This window comes from Nicotiana tabacum, chromosome 22 (assembly GCF_000715075.1).
Source record: "Nicotiana tabacum cultivar K326 chromosome 22, ASM71507v2, whole genome shotgun sequence".
In the NCBI taxonomy this organism is placed as follows: domain Eukaryota; kingdom Viridiplantae; phylum Streptophyta; class Magnoliopsida; order Solanales; family Solanaceae; genus Nicotiana; species Nicotiana tabacum.
Genome location: NC_134101.1, coordinates 171030401 through 171051329, shown reverse-complemented (window position 1 = coordinate 171051329; position 20929 = coordinate 171030401). Strand labels below are relative to the sequence as shown.

The 20929-nt window shown below is 35.0% G+C and overlaps 1 long non-coding RNA gene across 1 annotated transcript; it reads right to left on the bottom strand.

Moving 5' to 3' along the window:
- Positions 1–18417: 18417 nt before the first annotated feature.
- On the bottom strand, positions 18418–20621 carry LOC107790759 (uncharacterized). Its single transcript, XR_001649093.2, has 3 exons — positions 20466–20621; positions 19735–19843; positions 18418–18875 (listed from the first exon to the last, which is right to left on the bottom strand). It is a non-coding gene; the product is annotated as an uncharacterized LOC107790759 (long non-coding RNA).
- Positions 20622–20929: the final 308 nt, after the last annotated feature.

Below are 20929 nucleotides of genomic sequence, written 5' to 3'. Positions count from 1 at the left end.
CACCACAACAAGGAATAAGATCAATACTTAAAGCGTTTAAAGCAAAATGTTATCGAACAACAATTAATATATCTAAGATATCTAGTATTGACACTCCAATCATTCTCCAACATATACAAATTGACCCTGTTGATAGAAGAGTTACCTACTGCAAATGCATATTCTTCACTAACTAAAATCTCACTTCAATCAATCTCGCATGAAATTCTCTATTGTTTCTGGGAATGTTGATTGTATGTGCACTTGTTTGTAGGAAAGAAGATAAGTAAAAGAGAAGCTGTTAAGAAAATTAATGGGAAGAAGAGGAAGAGACGTTCTTTTCAATCAATCCCGATTGGAATTCCCCCATTATTTTTGGGAATGTTCATTCTACTGTATTTGTTTGTAGGAAAGAAGATAAATAAAGAGCAATAATTAAGAAAATTAATGATAAGAAGAGGAAGAGACGTTTTTTCTCGCTTTTTTTTTTTTAGGAAAATGCAAACGGTTATATTGTTTAAGTTTTTATTTAATAGACACTTTATGTTCTTTAATTTTTGCGACTCTTCATTGCCTTAATTACTGTTACAATTCTTTAATGTAGTTACATAGAAAAGAGGACAAGAAAAACAAAAAAATTGCGATAATACATAAATTGGATCCTTGGCCAAAGAGAGGTGCCAACTCATTTCCTATTTTTCCAACTTTATATATATAGATTCATATCTATTAATATTGGATTTGAAGAGTAATTTATATTTGAATGATTACCTCTATTATATGGTTGATGACAAGTATTACAATAATGCATGACTATGTATTCAAGATATTTTTTTAAATCGAATGTCACCCAAGGAACTATGCATTTAAGATATTTCTTTAGTTTTTATTATGTTTTAGATATATTACAAGTACTACTTTCTTGCTTCTTTTTGTATATCTATCTATATCTATATATATAATAAAGTTGGAAAAATAAAAGATAATGTGGCATGTTTCTTTAGCCAAGGATTATATTTATCTTTTTTCTTAGATTTTATACCTTTTCCCTTAATTTTGCATTTAAATTTTGTTAACAATTAACCATTCCTTATTTCTTTCTTTCATCATTAATATATTATTCATCTCTTTTTCTAAAACGTTTATCGGCATTAATCAACGGAGGAGAACCATTCCGGTTCTCTTTAGTTTCTCTTCAAAGATCTTTATTTCAATTAATAACGTCTGAAAGGGTAAAATATGAAGAGGTTGACAGTTGCTCTTAATTCTCATTAAAGTATCACTCTAGTCCGGGGCGGACCTAGAGCATACAATACGGGTTCTCGGGAACCCAGTAACTTTTGCGTAGATCTTGTATTTATATTAAGAAATTCACTAAATATTTGTAAATATCTAACTGTGAACCCAGTTATTATTGCATATTAATCTAAAATTACGGTAGGAACCCATAAGCCTCAAATCCTAGATCCGCCTCTGAGTCTCTAGCTTCCCTATAAATTGTTAGAAAATAATAAACAAAATTGGCTTTGAGGCGTGAAATCGACTGTCCTTAAAGAGTTATCGTCTGTATACTAATTTAGGGAAAATACAAAACGATTCTCTTCAGGATACAACAAAGCCTGCAATAACACTTGTGATTTTCTATATCCACTTCGTTGGAATTCTTGTGTATCTATAGGCAACCAACAGACCCTTTCAGAAAAGATGTCTTGTTTCACAAACAGACACGACTATTTATTTGAATTTTGAATTTAAAATTCAAATAAATTTGATTTTTCTGTTAAAAATAATTAACTCTAGGATCTCGTGCCTGTTGAGTTAATCTCGTGCCTGTTGAGTTAGTCTCGTGCCTGTTGAGTCAGTCTCGTGCCTGTTGAGTTAGTCTCGTGCCTGTTGAGTCAATCTCGTGCCTGTTGAGTCAGTCTCGTGCCTGTTATGTGCTATTTCATAATGATCAGTTTCGAGGCTAACATGCACGGTACGAGTAAGGTCGGTCCCGGGGTTGTTTCACATGACAGGCACGAAACTTCTTTCTTCCGATGTGGGAAGAATCCCACTTCCAACTTGCCAATAACAAACTATCTTACAATCCCCCACTAGTTTGTTATTTCACTTCATAACACTTGTGAATAATTGAAAGTATCTTTTACAGATTTGAACTTTCCTTTAGTGTAAGTATATTAAAGTTTTGACGAAGTTAATGATATCTTAAGATTTGAACCACAAATCCTTGTGCCAAACCGAAAGTACCACACACACAACGTTATCTAGTAGCTTAGAAAATCCAGTATTCGCTTTAGCACGTTTACGGCCATGTGCTCATCCTGAATTCATGAATATTTACAAGATCAACCCTTTAAATCTTGCTAGAAGCGACACCACTTCAATATTCATATAGGTGGAATTAGTTACTATGTCCCTGTTGCTCCAGACATTAATAATTCCATTAAGATTAATCAACCTCTTCATGTAACAGTATGCACTTTGGAGTTTGTCTTTATGCCCCTGTTATAACAAGCATTTAACAACTCCTTAACTCCTCACATAACAGTAAGTAGTACAATAGAATTAGGGCTCCTAAAGAGGAGATCAGTGCTTAAACAATACAAGTAACTTGTTATTACCCATTGAACTTATATTGTTAGAGTGTATACTAACTCAAAGTGGGGTTCCTATTCCTTGTATTTAATTTAAGGGTCTCAGCCCCATCCCTCCACAAGTTTGTTGTACTACATCTCTACCTAATGGCTTCGTAAGTGGATCAGCCAAATTCTTATTTGATCTCACATATATTATAACTATAGCTCCATTTGTAATTAATTCTCTTATATAAGCATGTCTCAAGCTTATATGTCTCGATTTCCCATTGTATATTTTATTGTGAGCAACACACATTGTAGTCTCACTATCACATAATATGAAAATGGCTGGCATAGGTTGTGGCCACAACTTTATATCAAGTAACATATTCCTCAGCCATTCTGCTTCTTTTCCAGCAGCTGCTAATGCAATAAATTCAGATTCCATAGTAGAATGGAAAATACATGTTTGTTTCTTGGATGCCCAACTAATGGCTCCACCGCCTAGAGTAAATATCCATCCTGATGTGGATTTATTATCATTAACACTTGTAATCCAACTTGCATCAGAATATCCCTCTAATACATTAGGAAAACTATTATAGCAAATGCCTAAGTGCTTTGTATATTTTAAATATCCAAGTACTCTACTTATTGCTTTCCAATGATCATTACCTGGATTACTGGTAAACCTTGAAAGTTTACAAACATCAAATGCAATGTCGGGTCTAGTGCAATGCATTGCATACATCATACTACCTATCACACTTGCATACTCCAACTGTGCTACTGCTCTTCCAGTATTTGAAGTTAGCTTAACACTAGAATCATAAGGAGTATTATACCCCTTTATTCCTAAATGACTGAATTTAGTAAGGATTTTATCTATATAATGTGCTTGTGACAAAGTCACTTGCTTGTTATCTCTTTTGACCTTGATTCCCAAAATAGTATCAACTTCATTTAAATCCTTCATTTTAAAAACTGAGGTTAGATACTTCTTGGTCTCGGTAATTCCTTGTAGATTCGTACCAAAAATCAGCATGTCATCGACATATAAACAAATTATTACTCCATATTCTTTTGTAAATTTAGAGTAAATGCACTTGTCTGCATTATTATGTACGAATCCGGTTGATAGTATTACACTATCAAATCTTTCATGTCACTGTTTAGGCGCTTGTTTAAGACCATAAAGAGACTTTATCAATTTACAAACTTTCTTCTCGTTTCCCGGAAGAACAAAACCTTCAGGTTGTTGCATATATATTTCTTCACTAAGGTTCCCATTTAAAAAGGCTGTTTTAACATCCATTTGATGTACATAAAGATCATAGATAGAGGCCAAGGATAAAAGGACTCTAATGGATGTTATTCTTGCAACAGGAGCATATGTATCAAAATAGTCTATGCCTTCCTTTTGAGTGAAACCTTTTGCAACTAATCTTGCTTTGAAGGTTTGGACAGAACCATCTGTATTGTACTTTCTCCTAAAGACCCACTTACAACCTATAGGTTTTGATCCAAGAGGAAGATCAACCAAAACCCAAGTGTTGTTGGATATAATTGAGTCCATTTCATCATTAATGGCCTCTTTCCAAAAGGCAGCGTCTCTAGAAGACATTGCTTCTTGAAACGTCTTTGGGTCTTCTTCAACATTTAATACAATAGGAATTTGATTACAAATGTTTGTCCTATCTCCTTCAACAAGAAATACTATAGATTGTGAAGAAATAAAATCAGAACCAAGATGTTTTTCTTTTCTTATTCTTTGGCTTTTCCTTGGTTCTATCTGCATATCATCACTTCTTTCCTTAGTTTTAATAATTTCAGAAAGCGACAATTTATTAGCATCAATACGTTTTCCATTTATTTAAGTCATTTCATCAACATTGTCATTTATAAATCTTTTTTCAATAAATTCAACATGTATAGATTCTATAATGACATTAGATTCTAGATCTAGCAGTCTATAAGCTTTGGAGTGTTGTGCATATCCTACAAAAATACTTTTAATTCCTCTAGGACCCAATTTTGTTCGTTGATGGTCAGGTACTCTATAATAGGATATACACCCCCACACTTTAAAATAATTTAAATTTGGTTTTCTACCATTCCAAAGCTCATAAGGCGAAATATGCATACTTTTTGAAGGCACTCTATTTAAAATATAACATGCAGTTAGTAGTGCTTCACCCCATAAATTATGTGGCAGATGTGCATTAAGTAACATAGCATTAACCATATCCACCAAAGTTCTATTTTTTCTTTCCGCTAACCCATTTTGTTGAGGAGTATAAGGGGCACTAATTTGATGTATTAGGCCATGCTCTTCACAGAACTTATTAAATTCGTTAGGAAAATATTCTCCGCCTCTATCACTTCGAATAATTTTAATTTTTCTACTCCTTTGATTTTCCACAACAGACTTGTATTCTTTAAACTTTTGAAAAGCTTCGTCCTTAGTTCTAAGTAGGCAAACATATGTAAATCTAGAGAAGTCGTCTATAAAAGTAATAAAATATCTTTTGCCTCCTCTAGTTAATTCTCCATTTAATTCACACAAGTCTGAATGTATTAAATCTAATAGTTCTGTGGATCTTTCAACTTTACGAAATGGTTTCTTTGTCATCTTTGCTTGTATGCAAATTTCACATTTTATATGTTGAGTTTTACATGAGATATAACCATTTTTGGACATATAATTCAAGGAGCCAAAATTTAAATGTCCTAGTCTAGCATGCCATAAACAAGAATCAGACTCAACGATGTAAGCAGAAACATAATTTATTTCATTAATACTCAATTTGAACATGCCGTTACAGTTATAGCCTTTTCCAACAAAAACTCCATTCTTAGACACTATTACATGATCAGACTCAATAACTATCTTAAAGCCTTTCTTTGACAACAAAGCAGCAGACATTAAGTTTTTCTTCATATCAGGAACATGATACACATTCAGTAACGTCAACTTCTGGCCAGATGTGAAGTTAATCTCAATACTTCCTTTTCCAGCAACATCTGCCGCAACATGGTTTCCCATCAAGACTTGTTCAGAATCCTGCACTTCTGCATATGTCTTGAACATCTTCTTGTCATAACAGACATGAATAGTAGCACCCGAATCTAGCCACCAGTCTTGAGTATTTGTAGCAGCGGTAGCCACATTCAACTCTGTGACCATACCAATTTGCATTGCGGAAACCATGGCAACCAGTCCTTGGGCAGAATTTTCCACTACGTTTGCCTTTTCAGAATTTTCAGATTTTTTAATCTTTCCAGACTTTTCGGTTTTGCCTGCATTGAAATTTATTTCTGCCTTTCTATATCTGCGGTCCCGAATCATATGGCCTTTCTTTCCACAATGATGACAACTAAAGTTCTTTCTCTTTTTAAAAGAAGACTTTTTGGAAATTTTCAGATGTTTGTTCCCACTTCCTGAACCATTCTGACTGACAAAATTGACTGCGGAACTCGAAGGCTGACTAATAGCATCACGAGCACGAGTCTCACTTTCAATTTGAATGTGAGTATGAAATTGTTCCACAGTCATTTTATCCATAGAATGTAGGATTTTCTTTCTATAGTCATTCCAAGAGGAAGGCAATTTCGAAAGAATAACACCTATTTGAAGTGCATCAGGAATTTTAACTTCAAGATCACTTAGTTTTGATACTAAGATTTGCAGTTCATGAATCTGATCCATTATAGGCCTAGTATCAAATATTTTAAATTCAAAGTACTGTAGAGCCAGGAATTTGTCAATACCTCGTTTTTTATTCTGGTATGCAGTTTGTAGAGCAGTCCAAATCTCTCTTGGCGACTTCAGATTGCAGTAAAGATCATAGAGTCGATCTGTCAAAGTATTCAGAATATGGCCGCGACACAACAGTTCATCATGTTCTCGTTTCTTCCTTTCTTCCTTGACTACGTCAGAATCTTCTGCTGTGGGCTCAGGCATCGGAGGCAAGGCAGAATCAAGAACATAGTAGATATTGAGAGCGGACAACAAGAATATCATCTTGTCTCTCCAACGGGTAAAGTTCGTTCCATCAAAGCGATCAAGTTTGATGAACTCCTTCGGATTCTCAACAACAGACATCAATTTCTCCATAGCAGAATAACTCTTTAAGATTGTTAGAAAATAATAAACAAAATTGGCTTTGAGGCGTGAAAATCGACTGTCCTTAAAGAGTTATCGCATGTATACTAATTTAGGGAAAATACAAAACGATTCTCTTCAGGATACAACAAAGCATGCAATAACACTTGTGATTTTCTATATCCACTTCGTTGGAATTCTTGTGTATTTATAGGCAACCAACAGACCCTTTCAGAAAAGATGTCTTGTTTCACAAACAGACACGACTATTTATTCGAATTTTGAATTTAAAATTCAAATAAATTTGATTTTTCTGTTAAAAATAATTAACTCTAGGATCTCGTGCCTGTTGAGTCAGTCTCGTGCCTGTTGAGTCAGTCTCGTGCCTGTTGAGTCAGTCTCGTGCCTGTTGAGTCAGTCTCGTGCCTGTTATGTGCTATTTCATAATGATCAGTTCCGAGGATAACATGCACGGTACGAGTAAGGTCGGTCCCAGAATTGTTTCACATGACAGGCACAGAACTTCTTTCTTCCGATGTGGGAAGAATCTCACTTCCAACTTGCCAATAACAAACTATCTTACATAAATTACCCATGCATAACAAGAATCTTCAAACTCACTGAAACAGAAAAAACAAATCATGTAAGCTGCCTTTCCCTTCGGTTTTGCTTTTCTTTTATTCATTTTTGTTCGTTACTAGATCTCCTTTTGATTATATTTGCCGTTATATGCAAATATTAAATTCTATTTTAATCCCATGAATATGTATTAAAAAAATTAGGGTCAGGAGTGTAATGCTGCTTTGATAAGAAGGGACGTGGGCGTAATTAAAACATGACGTTGACAGTACCTCTTAATTAAGGGTGTTAAACGGGTGGGCGGGCCGGGCCGGGTTGCTATTTTTTGGACCCGTACGGGTTACGGTCCGGACCGGTTACGGGTTGGGGCTTAACGGGTTTAACAGGTTCGGATTCATCCGGATAAAAATTGAACCGTACGGGTTACAAGTTGAGGGGGTCGGGCCGGGCCAGGTTTAGTGTATTTTTTATTTTTTTTGTATTTTATATAACTATTGTAAGTTATATTACTACTTTGTATTAATTTAAAGATTACAAATTATATTAATACAAAAGTATTAATATAAATTGCAAGTGCTACATTTATTTCAAAATTAAAGTTTGCATTTAAAAAGTAAATTAACAAAAAATAGTAAAATTAAATTTTCATGCATAATAAATTAACAATACTTCAAATTAATCTAACAAACTAAAACATTAAGCATAAATACGTCTAATAATTTTAAAATAACACAAATTGTCTTAAAATCTTAAATACGAATTTCCGGAGGACGCTCAAGACAATACTTGATATGCCTCCTTAAACTGCCTGTGCCAGACTCTGAACGAAAATTTAAGACTTGACCACAGTTCTTGCACTTTACTTTCTGACCTTCTTCATTTTCTTCTACCACCTCAAAGTGTTGCCAAACATATGAGCACACTCTAGAAGTACGAGACATGATTTAAATTGAATTGAGATTTGAGATTGAGACTTGAAATCTTGAAAATTGGAGAATAAGAGAAATTGAGATTGAGAAATGAGAGTTGAGTGAAGAAATGAAGAAGAGGGGGTGTATTTATAGTTTTAGAGAAGATTAATTTTGTAAATTGAAAAAAAGTTAAATTTTAAAGAAAAAAGAGGCTATTAATGCAATTAACCCGTTGGGCAACGGATCCCTGCCAGGTCTTACCGTTGCCAACGGTTAGTGGCCCCCACTTAATTCAAAAAAATTTTTAAAAAAAAAACAAAAAAAAAAGATTGTACGGGGCCGGGCCGGTTTAACCGGTACACGGTACTGTTCACGTGGACCGGGTTTGACCGGTCCGGTTAACCGTTACCAAAATTTAAACGGACCAACCCCCTCTACCCCTCCTACCCAGCCCCACCCGGCCCCCTATGTACTGGGCCGGTCCGGTTACGGGTCAACCCGACCCGTTAAACACCTTTACTCTTAATTCTTAAAATACTTTTTTCTGAACGAATGCATTAACTTTCTCCTTTATCTTTGACATTATATTATATGGTACTTCTCCATAATTTTTACGCTCATCGGCATCACCAATCTTTTGTCTCTTTTGGCAATTCTTTCCAAAACGTATGAGTTACTTATATAGGCTGCATATATGGAGAAATTTCATAAAATAGTCTCATAACTTATACATTAAATATTTGGGGTTATGAAAATGAAATGCATGAGAGTTATCAATAATATTAAACATAGAAGTTATGAAGATGAAAGGCATGAGAATTAAGACTAATTTAAACATAGAAGTTATGGAAATGAAGAGGTGTTAGTTACTATAGGTAGCCTCTCCTTATTTCATTCATTTATGACAGAAATTATTGGAGCTATCTGTTAGGACCGAATATGGTAAGAAAATTATGGCAAACACCTAACACTATCAAGAAGAACTAATCACCTCTTAATAATTCCCTCCCCAAAATGAAAGAAATTATGCTTAACAAGCAACTGTTGGCACAAAATTCTTAAAGTAAGAGGAAGCAAAAGTAAATTCTTAAGTAAGAGATAGCAAAAGTGAAGTGTCTGATGAAAATACTTAAGAGTCTTCCTATATAAAAATAAATAAACAGATTTTGATAGATAAAAATATAAAAGACATGACTAGTGTAACCATACTGTAGCAATTATCGAGGGTGCAAATAAAATTTGTATATATTGTTTGATCTTTCTCGTAACATGTCCCTATATAACACTAAGAGCAATGTTTAATATTACTAAAATATAACTAAAGGAAGTAAAAAGGAATAAAAGGAAAGTATCATGAAAATAAAAAAATCACGATCTTCTATATCACCAATTCCTCTCTAGTATTCGTGATTTTCATTGTCACGATGGAAAATTTGCTGCTTCCCACGTAACTGTGTAAAAAAGAAAAGAAGATGGCAAAATCTGACAATCCTCTTTGTTGCTTTCACAATTCATCATTGTCCTCTTTGTTGCTTTCACAATTCATCATTGTCCTCATTGGTATTTATTTTACAGTTGTAAATACACATTAAATTATGTTGTAACTTCATGAATATATTGAATTATTTATTAATAAAATAAGGTAAAAGGCCAAAAAAACCAAAGATTAGATAAATACTGTTGTTGGCCAAAGAGCATTGAAAGTTTCATCAGTTTTGTCTTTTGGAGTAAATATAAGAATAGGACAAACTCTATGCTTGGAGTAGGGCAAAAAAAATGGCTGGAGGAAGATGACAACAAGAAAGTATGTTTTACTGAGATGGTCATGTTTATTCTTCTTTTAGTTATTTTATTATTGGCCCTTCAATTCTTCTCTTGATATTATTACAACCAATTTCTCCTTTTAATTTGGTATCCCGATTCCCGAGCCAACAACGAAATCAAAGGAAAAGAAAAGAGGAATTTGCGAGGATTGGTTGTCAATTGATGATACTAGGTTATTTATATTTTTTCTCCTTTTTTGGCATTGTTCTATCTTCGTAACTCTTACCTTATTATCGTTAATAATAATCTCAATAACTCTTATGTCTTTTATATTCATAACCCCCAAATATTTAATATGTAAATTTATGACAATTTGTATTTATCTTTTCTCCTTTATTTATTTTAAAAATTTTATTTTACTTTTCTCTTTATTTATTTTTTCTCTTAAATTTTTAATACAATTAATACATATTTATGGGATTAAAATAGAATTTAATGTTTGCCTATAACGGTAAAATTAGTGTTAATAAGGAGAATAAAGAATTATGAATGCAATAAAAAATTTCAGCAAATGAGGGTAATAAAGGGCCATGATGCCTCCTCCTCACGAAGATAAAGGCTCCTATAACTTTTACGTCACTATGTGATAGTGACTGATTCAGACATTTCACTTCTTATTAAAATCATAGTCTATGATTGATTAGTCTAATACTCTTAATGAAAATCCTTAAAAGTATATTCATTGTAATTAAAATATGAAGAGGTTGACAGTACCTCTTAATTCTCATTAAAGTATCACTCTAGCTTCCCTACAAATTACCCACACATAACCAGAATCTTCAAACTCACTAAAACACAAAAAACAAATCATGTAAGCTGTCTTTCCCTTCGGTTTTGCTTTTCTTTTATTCATTTTTTTTCGTTACTAAATCTCCTTTTGATTATATTTTCTCTTGCAGCGCTAGCACTACTATTACTGAACAACTCAAGAGGATACTATTACTCAATATGATATATTCCCATTTTATCTTTCTTTTCTCATTTTTTAACCATTCTCTTATATTTTCTATTTAATAAGAGTTTAAACTATTGTTATTTTTCCTTTCTTTTTTTTGCTAATAAAAAGTAATATTTATGTGTTGTCTAATGGCTACAAATAGTTATTATTTTTTATTTTACTTCTTTCTGCAATGAGAAGCAATGTTAATGTGTTGTATAATGATTATAAATAGTTGCATTTGATGAAGAGGATTATAAAACGAAGGAAATCTATAGAGGAGACAGCTGAGAAATGGATGATACGTTGAATACAGAGTGGACAACAAAAAAGGATCGAGTAAGGGTATCAAATATTTATTTTTCTAAAATAATACATAACATAATTGTGTTTTTTTAGATGATCACCTTATTATCTTTCTATAGATAAAGAAAGAGTTTAGTATTCCATTCAAGTCTTAAACTCTCCAGTTATGTTTTTGACAATTCGTACTACGGTTTACTTTTGCGAATGAACTTATAAATGCTACTGATATTTTATTAACTTATATATGTAGATATTAATTACTAGGGGTATATATATAATATGATACTTAAGGTATTGTGCTTTACATGTATCAGACACAAATACCTATAAAATATATAAGCTACTAAATTACCTCTAAAATATAAACGCAACTAAACCAAAATTTTAATTTTAGATATGGTTTCGTTTTATAGGGATTTAATAAAATGATGTTATCACGATCCGAATTTTTCACCTTCGGGAGTCGTGATAGTGCCTACTAGTAAAAGCTAGGCAACCCAATAAGTCCAATTATTTCACCATTTTTATTTTTAATCCCTTAACAATCCCAAACAACATAACAAAAACAGCGGAAATAATGATAACAAAAACACTATGGAAGACGGAATTTGATAATTTAGATTAATACAAACTGTGAAAGTCTAAGTACAACTCTACCCAGAATTTGGTGTCACAATTTCACAAACTGTCTAAGAGTACTACAAATAAGGGTCCGAAAGATAAATACAAGTTATTTCAGAAATACATAGAAGAAACAATATAGAAAGATAGAAGGAGACGCCAAGGCCTGCGGACGCCTGCAGTGTCACGGCCCAAAAATCGACCCGGTCGTGATGGCGCCTATCGTGAAACTAGGTCAGCCGTCACAACTCCCGAATCAACCATTTTCCAATAAAAGTTGTTTTTATACCATTTATAAACCAATAATCTCATAATAAAAATTTAAAAGAAAAGTGCGGAATAATTACACAAGCCCGACATCGGGGTGTCACTAGTCATGAGCATCTACCAAGGTCTAAATACAACAAAATCAGTCAAAAATGTACTAAGTACAGTAATGGAAATGAGAGGAAGGAAGCAGTGTTGCGAACGTCGTGCAACCACCTTGTTAACTCTGATGACTCCGCGTCTGAGCAATCAACACCCATTACCGGGTTCCAAAATACCTGAATCTGCACACGAGGTGCAGGGAGTAATGTGAGTACTCCAACCCAGTAAGTAATAAGAGTAAATAAAGACTGAGTAGTAGGAAACAATGAATCCACATTTATGATAAACTCAATAAGCACAACAGGCTTTCAAATCAGAATACGAGTCAATCGTCTCATTTAAAATCCAGTTTTTGGTAAAAATCATTTGAAAATACTTTCCAACAGTTTCAGTAGGGGTTCAATACCATTTATAATAAAAAAGATGAAAACAATAATCGGCCCCTCGGGCAAAACATAGTTCGCATACAGCCCCTCGGGCAAAACATAGTTCGCATACAGCCCCTCGGGCAAAACATAGTTCGCATTCCTTTTCATAACTTAAAAACTTCAGTTTGAATGAAAGTTGTTTAAAGCATTTGTTCAACATTTTCAATAGAGGCGCGATCTAAAGATGAGTGAAAGCAGTAATTAAACCAACATATTCGATAAAAATTCACTTTAAGGAGAAGTGAAAAACAATAAGTTCATAAACAGGCCCCTCAGGCAAAGCATCACTCATGTACATGTATGTCTATAGCCCCTCGGGCAAGCCTCTCAGTCACTCGAGACTCAACTCTCATCAATCAGCGCTCGCACTCACACTCAATAAGTACCATATAGTAACCGCTGCGGCGTCCAACCCGATCCATATATCGCTGCGTCGTGCAGCCCGATCCATATATATAGTTGACTACGCTCACTGGGGGTGTGCAGACTCCGGAGGGGCTCCTACAGCCCAAGCGCTATATCGTTGCGGCGCGCAGCCCGGATCCATATATATATTGTTGCGGCGTACAACCCCATCCAAACATACCGCCGTGGCGTGCAGCCCGATCCATATATCTATATATATATATATATATATATATATATATATATATATATATATATATATATATATATATATATATTGCTGCGGTGTGCAGCCCGATCCATAGATATATAATCCTCACAACCAAGCCCTCGACCTCTCTCAGTCATTAACCGCACAATCAGATCCTCGGTCTATCTCAGTTATCAACCTCACAATCAGACCTTCGGTCTATCTCAGTCATCAACCTCACAATCACTCGGACCATCAGTAAAACAGGGAACTCAGCCCAAACAGTTTTCACATTTTAAGAAGTAAAGTGATAAACCAGATTTAAACAATACACAGGTAAAACATGATGAGGATATGCTTTAAAAACAAATAGAGTGAGGAATTTTTTTTTAGGGAAAATGCCCTTAAGGATCTCAACAGGTCAGCACAAGGCCCCAAACATGACATACAACTCAAAATATAATATCAATCTCTAAAATATAGAATATCATAAGATTTCAAATCAAATACGTGACTTAGCAGTCGTACGGGATGGACCAAGTCTCAATCCCCAACGGTACACAACTTCACGCTCGTCATCTAACGTGTGTGTCACCTCAAAGTAGCACAACGATGTGAAATCCGGGGTTTCAAACCCTTAGGACAGTATTTACAATCATTACTTACCTCGATCTGGTCCAAACTCTAGCCCACGATGCCTTTGTTCTTATGAATTGACCTCCGAATGCTCCAAATCTAGCCACAATCAGTACATAACTATTAAAATATGCTAAGAGAACAAAGCCCACTCGAAAATATCCAATTTGCATAAAAAATCACGAAATTTCTCAAACTCGGCCCCCGGGCCCACATCTCGGATTCCGATAAATTTTACATCAATAGGTTCCTTATCCTCCCACGAGTATATTCATACCAAGAACATCAAAATCGGACCTCAATTGCCCATTCAAATTCCCAATTTACACTCTCCAAATTCAAGCCCTAATTCCTCAATTTTAGGCTTAATTTCCATGATTAATTAGGTAGAATTCACACAAGAATCGAGTATTGAGTTAAAATCTTACCTTCAGGTGTTATCTCTTGAATCCCTCTTCAAATCCTCTCAAAAAGCTCCAAAATCGCCCAAAAATGGTGAAAGTTAGCCCCAAAATCGCGGACAATGGCTATTTAAACATTCTGCCCAGACATCAAAAACCTTCTTCGCGAACGGAGGATAACCATCGTGTTCGCGATGAACAAAAACACCAGCCATCAAAATGCCCTATGCGTTCGAGGCACCAGCCTCGCGAACGCGATACACATTGGATACAGGGCTATGCGAACGCGTCCAAAGACTCGCGAACACAATGAAGAAAGGTCCTCCATCCCAGCTCCTAGCCAACTTTATGCGAACGCGAAGGAGTCCTCCCCTAACACTATGCGAACGCGGGACACACTTCGTGATCGCGAAAAGCAATTTGCTGCTGCCATGCAAATACACTACGTGTTTGCGACACGTGACGCGAACGCGATGAAGAACTGAGGCACCAGATATCAGGAGAACACAACAGTGAAACATGAAGGAAAAATAGCCTGGAATCAATCCGAAAATGCGCCCGAGCCCCTCGTGACCACAACCAACATGCCAACATATCTCATAACCTCATTCGAATTTGTTCCAACCTTCGGAACACTCAAACAACATCAAAACACCAAAATCGCATCGGATTCAAGCCTAAGAATTCCAAGAACTTCCAAATTACACTTTTGATCAAAACCCAACCAAACCACGTCCGAATGACCTAAAATTTTGCACACGCGTCACAAATGACACCACGGAGCTACTGCAACTTCCGGAATTCTATTCCGACCCCTATATCAAAATCTCACTATCAAACCGGAAACTTCAAAAATTCAACTTTCGGCATTTCAAGCCTAAATAAGCTACGGACCTCCAAAACACAATCTGAACACGCTCCTAAATCCCAAATCACCTAACGAAGCTAACCAAATCATAAAAATTCTGATCCGAGATCATATACAAACAAGTTAAATCTTGGTTAAACCTTTCGAATTTCAAGCTTCAAACTAAGAACTGTTCTTCCAAATTCATTTCGATTACCCTGAAAACCAAAATCAACGATTTACATAAGTCATAATACATCACACGGGGCAAGTCATGCCCGAGAACTAGCGATCGAAGTGTAAAAGATCAAAATGACCGGTCGGGTCGTTACATGCAGGACTACCTCGGGTCGCCTGAATGGACTAAAGACAGCACCCTCACTGCGGTCCAAAACCTACTGCACCGGGATCTACACACAGTGTAGAGTGTAGTATCAGCATAACCGCCCTCATGTGCTGGTAAGTGCCTAGCCTAATCTCGGCAAAGTAGTGACAAGGCTAGGACCAGACTACCAAATAAACCTGTGCAGTTAAATCATATACATCGGAAAAATAAAAGTAGATATTTACAGTTAAAGATGAGAGGGGGAAAGCATGCTGCGAGGAGTATTAGATAACAACAAAATACCAAAAGAGGAATATAAAGAAACCAAAATTCAATTGTTAACAAGGATAAAAAAAACAAACACAGTATTCACTTTCATTTCTTCCTTGTTGTAGGCGTGCAACCCGATCCCATTTCAAATATTACGTGGCGGCGTGCCACCCGATCCCATTTCATATATTTTGTTGCAGGCATGCAATCCGATCCCATTTCATATCTCTTGTTGCAGGCGTTTAAAACAATCCCATTTCATATCTCTTGTTGCAGGCGTGCAACCCGATCCCATTTCATATATCACCGGGAGATGCGTGTCACCCGATCCCATTTCATATATCTTGTTGCAGGAATGCAACCCGATCCCATTTCAAATATCACCGTGGCGGCGTGCCACCTACTCCCATTTCATATGAACATCAATCATAAAAGAATCCCGACAAGGGAACAAGATTATAACAACAACGTCCCGGCAATGGAGACAATATCGTAAACAATAACATCCCGGCAAGGGAGACAATGCCATAACAATAACATCCCGGCAAGGGAGACAATACCATAAACAATAACATCTCGGCAAGGGAACCAACAATGATAATCAACATATTAAGCATGAACAAATCACAACGGAGTCACAACAAGTACAATACGAGACTCACGGGCATGCTTAACACCGACGTATAGATACTCGTCACCATGCTTATACGTCGTACTCCACAATTAACACATAGCAAATAAGACACAACTCGTAATCCCTCAAGCTAAGGTTAGACCAAACACTTACCTCGATGCCACGAACACGATTCAAGCCTCAACTACAGCTTTACCTCTTGTTTCCACCACCAATTCGCTTGTATCTAGCCACAATTTACTTAACTATATCAATAAATGCTAAATGAATCAATTCTAATGCATGAAAATAAGTTTTCCAATGATTTCCTCAAAAAGTCAAAAATCGACCCCGGGTCCACATGATCAAAACCCGAGGTTCGAACCAAAACCCGATTACCCATTCACCCACAAACCCAAATATATAATTTGTTTTGAAATCGGACCTCAAATCGAGGTCCAAATCTCCAAAATTGAAAAACCTAAGTTCTACCCAAAACACCCAATTTCCCCCCATGAAAACCTTGATTTTTAGTTGAAATCATGTGAAAAGATGTTAAAGATTAAGAAAAACGAGTTAGAATTGACTTACAATCGATTTGGAAGAGTAGTTGTCTTTGAAAAATCGCCCAAAGGTGTTTAGGTTTTGAAAAGGCTTGAAAAATGTGAAATTTTCGATTAAGTTATGATTTAGCAGGTTGCAGATGTCGCAATTGCGAACCCCTTCAGGACCTGCTATCACGCATTTGCGATCAGATGTTCGCAATTGCGAACTCGCATTTGCGAAGGGAGTGTCGCATTTATGATAGTTGGGGATTTATAGGTTATTCGTATTTGCGAAGAATTGATCGCAATTGCGAGAAAGGCTGGCCAGGGCATACTTCGCAATTGCGAAGTGACCCTCGCAATTCCCAAGCCTAATAGGCTCGCAATTGCGACACCTGATCTCGCAATTGCGAGATCAGGGCCTACAACACATACCAGCTGAAAACCTGCAACTTCCTAAGTTCAATTCCACTTCGTGGCCTATCCAAAACTCACCCGCGCTCTCGGGGCTCCCAACCAAACATGCACACTAACCTAAAAACATCATACGGGCTTGCTCGTGCAATCAAATCATCAAAATAACATCAAGAACTATGAATTAAACCCCAAATTCATGAAATCATTCAAGAACACCAAAATTTCCAATTTCTCAACTTTAAGTCTGTTTTATACCAAACTGATTCCGATCTTTACCAAATTTTACAGATTCAACCTGATTATTATTTCAAACTTGTACCGGGCTCCGAAACCAAAATACGGGCCCGATACCATCAATTTCAAATATATTTCATTTCCAAAAACTCTTATATATTCTAGAAAATAATTTTCTTTAAAAATTTATTTCTTGGGCTTGGAACCTCGAAATTCAATACCGGGCATACGCCCAAGTCCCATATTTTCCTACGGACCCTCCGGGACCGTCGAATCACGGGTCCGGGTCCGTTTACCCAAAATGTTGTTCGAAGTCAACTTAAATTCATTTTAAAAGCAAATTTTTTCATTTTTCACAAATTTTCACATAATGGTTTTCCGGATACACACCCGGACTACACACGCAAATCAAGGTGACACTACAAGAAAGTAAGGAAACGACGACATTAAATAAATGTCGTATTAGGTCACTTAAATGTCGTTAATTTATTTACCGACATTTAATTTACATTTGTACTAAATGTCGTAAATTTTGGTGTCGGGAATTTTCCGACATTTATGTTAATGTCGGTAAGAGATTTGCGACATTTATTTGTGACATTTATAAAATTCACTTGAAATTTATGACATTTAGCCTAATGTTGGTAAAACATTTGCGACATGTATTTATAGCCTTTTTAAAATGTCACAATCATATTTCTGACATTTATATTAGAATGGAAATAAAAGATTCACGACATTTATTTATGAATTTTGGGAAATGTCATATCAAAATTTTCAACATTAAGGTTAATGTCAATACAAAATTAGTTGTTTCATAGTGACATAAATATTTTATCAAGTCTGTAATTTCATAAATATGAAACACCATATCAATGTAACAAATACAACATATATCTAAAGAAAATAACTCTTATTATTGTATCAAAAAAAAAAATTAAAGTGATGACCGAATAAGCGTACTCCTTACAATTTAGATGGCATCAAATTAAATCATCTCTCCATTACTAATTAAATCAAAAAAGACAAATCTTAAAACTAATTAAATCATAAAAGACATAATCCATCATACACCTATGTTAAGATCACTCCTATTCCGAGCTAATTCCCTTTAACTTCCAGAATAAATTATGCAATAAAGCTCTGTGGAACCATCTTTCCAAAAGTCGAGCACTCCCTGGCTAGTAATTGATCTCACATCCACCAAAAATACTGTACAAGAAGTCCACATAAAAAAAATTCTAACTATATAGTAATAAAGAGAAAGAAGAGTGTCTTCTATACTTTTTCACAATTTACCCTCTTATTTTTCTCCATGCCAGCTTCACTGTTTGCAATTCTTGATTATGTTAACCTGACAAAAAACAATTAGACTATTCAAAACTTAAATTTGATTATCAAGCTATTTTAGAGAAACACCAAACACAAGACTTCAGAGACCGAACTTCCTAGAAAAAGCAGAATTTACAAGTTGATCCTAAAGAAATAAATGTTCTTTCAGTAAATTAAGAATGCTAATAATTGTTCCTGAGAAGTAGAATAAATTGCTACTTAACAATATTAACCTCAGCTCTTTCTCAAAAATTTAAGAGGGACAACAACATTAAAGAGAAAAAGAACTTGAATCCTATAACCAGTTATACAACACTACTCCTGGACTCTAAGGAAAGGCTTCCCTTGTATGTACAAATTGAGCTCGGAGTCAAGAGTTGATACATGGTAAATGATCAAATTATTGAGCAGAAATAAAGATACACAGAAGTATTTAACCAAAAGAGCACCACATAAAGAAAAAACCACATATATGACATACAAAGAATATGAAAGAAGAAATGCCTTGTAGGTGCTGTTTTATGGAGAAGAAATCTATCTGCTACCACAACTTTATATCTCTTTCTCTGTCGGGCAAGAGAGTTAAATTACAATCACTATCAAATTCAAAAAGTAATCTAGGACCATTTTCTTGGCTGAAAATTCACATTTATACTTAATATATTCATTAAATTAGCCAAGGACTATTTTAGCAACAGTATATTAAGAATATGACATGCAAGAGCACACATTTTGCCTATTAGTCAATGAATGTTCAAATGAACAATTCACAAGCTCTTTCCATCTCATCCTAGATAAGAATAATGGCCCATAATACACAAATCAAAGTGCAAACTTAAAAATAAGATGTAAATGAAACCTGAAAGAATTATCAATCCAACCTGACTAGAAGGCCAAGTGTGTCGTGCTATGCAAAAGAGGCTAAGAAAAATCTTCCTAACTGAACCATAAATTTGAACTACTTGAAATCCCAATGAAACATTGGATTACCTGAAATCGCAACGAAACAGAGTTTAATAGCCAGAACCCACAGGTCATTCATGTGAATCTGCTATCTCATTTCAAAGCAGGTCGAAAAGCAATCCTCTAAACAGAACTCAAACTCGAATATCCAATTTAAATTTAACAATACAATGCTAAAATTTATACTCTTCTCAGTGTCCAACATGTCATAATAGCGAAGTGTTGTAGTGCACTTAGCAGATACAAAATCTAAATTAAAAACTGAAAATAGAGTTGGCCAGAAACGAAGGTAGTTCCTAAAATTGTCCTGCGTCATAGAATTAGTTCACAAGCATAAGGTGAAAAAAATATGTATTACAGCCTTGCATATAATACCCTAATGCTCCACCCAAAAGTCAAAATTAAAGCAAATATTAATTGGCAAAAATTTCAAAACAAAAAATAAACATAAAAAATAGCAAACAAGACGTCAATTATGAATGACGACACTCGAAAATTTTGTTCTTGAATCTTATTAAATAAAAATAAAAATTTACAAGGGTGGAAATCCTTCGTAGAAACATAGATCTCCGATTAAAATAGAAAACCCAGAATTCAGAAAAGAGATAGGAGAGTGTATATATATACATAGAGAGATGAGTTGGGTTACCTGGAATGGTTGCCGGTGATGGTGAGAGAGAGATAAATTGGGCAGAGGCGACCGCAATTCCTAAACTTCGATAGATAAGGGTTTTTTACTTAATTCATTATGCCCTAAATTTTCACTTATGGGACGGAATAGGTGATTGTCGTGGGAAAAATGGGAGGGAAAGATAAAATACTAAAATTTTCATTTAATTACTGGAAAAAATGTAGAGAAATTTCTAACATTTGTTATAAATGTTGTTAATTACTGACAAATATTATGACATTTGAAATAAATGTCACTATAACCGTGACATTTTGTATTAAATGTCTTTATTTTTGCAACTCTTTCTTATAAATGTCATAAAATCCCCTTTTTTGCGACATTTATTTTAAATGTCATTAAATAAATGTCGTCATATCCTACTTTTCTTGTAGTGTGAGGCAAAAGAGGTTTTTAAGGCCTCAGATCATAGAAGAAAGTACCTG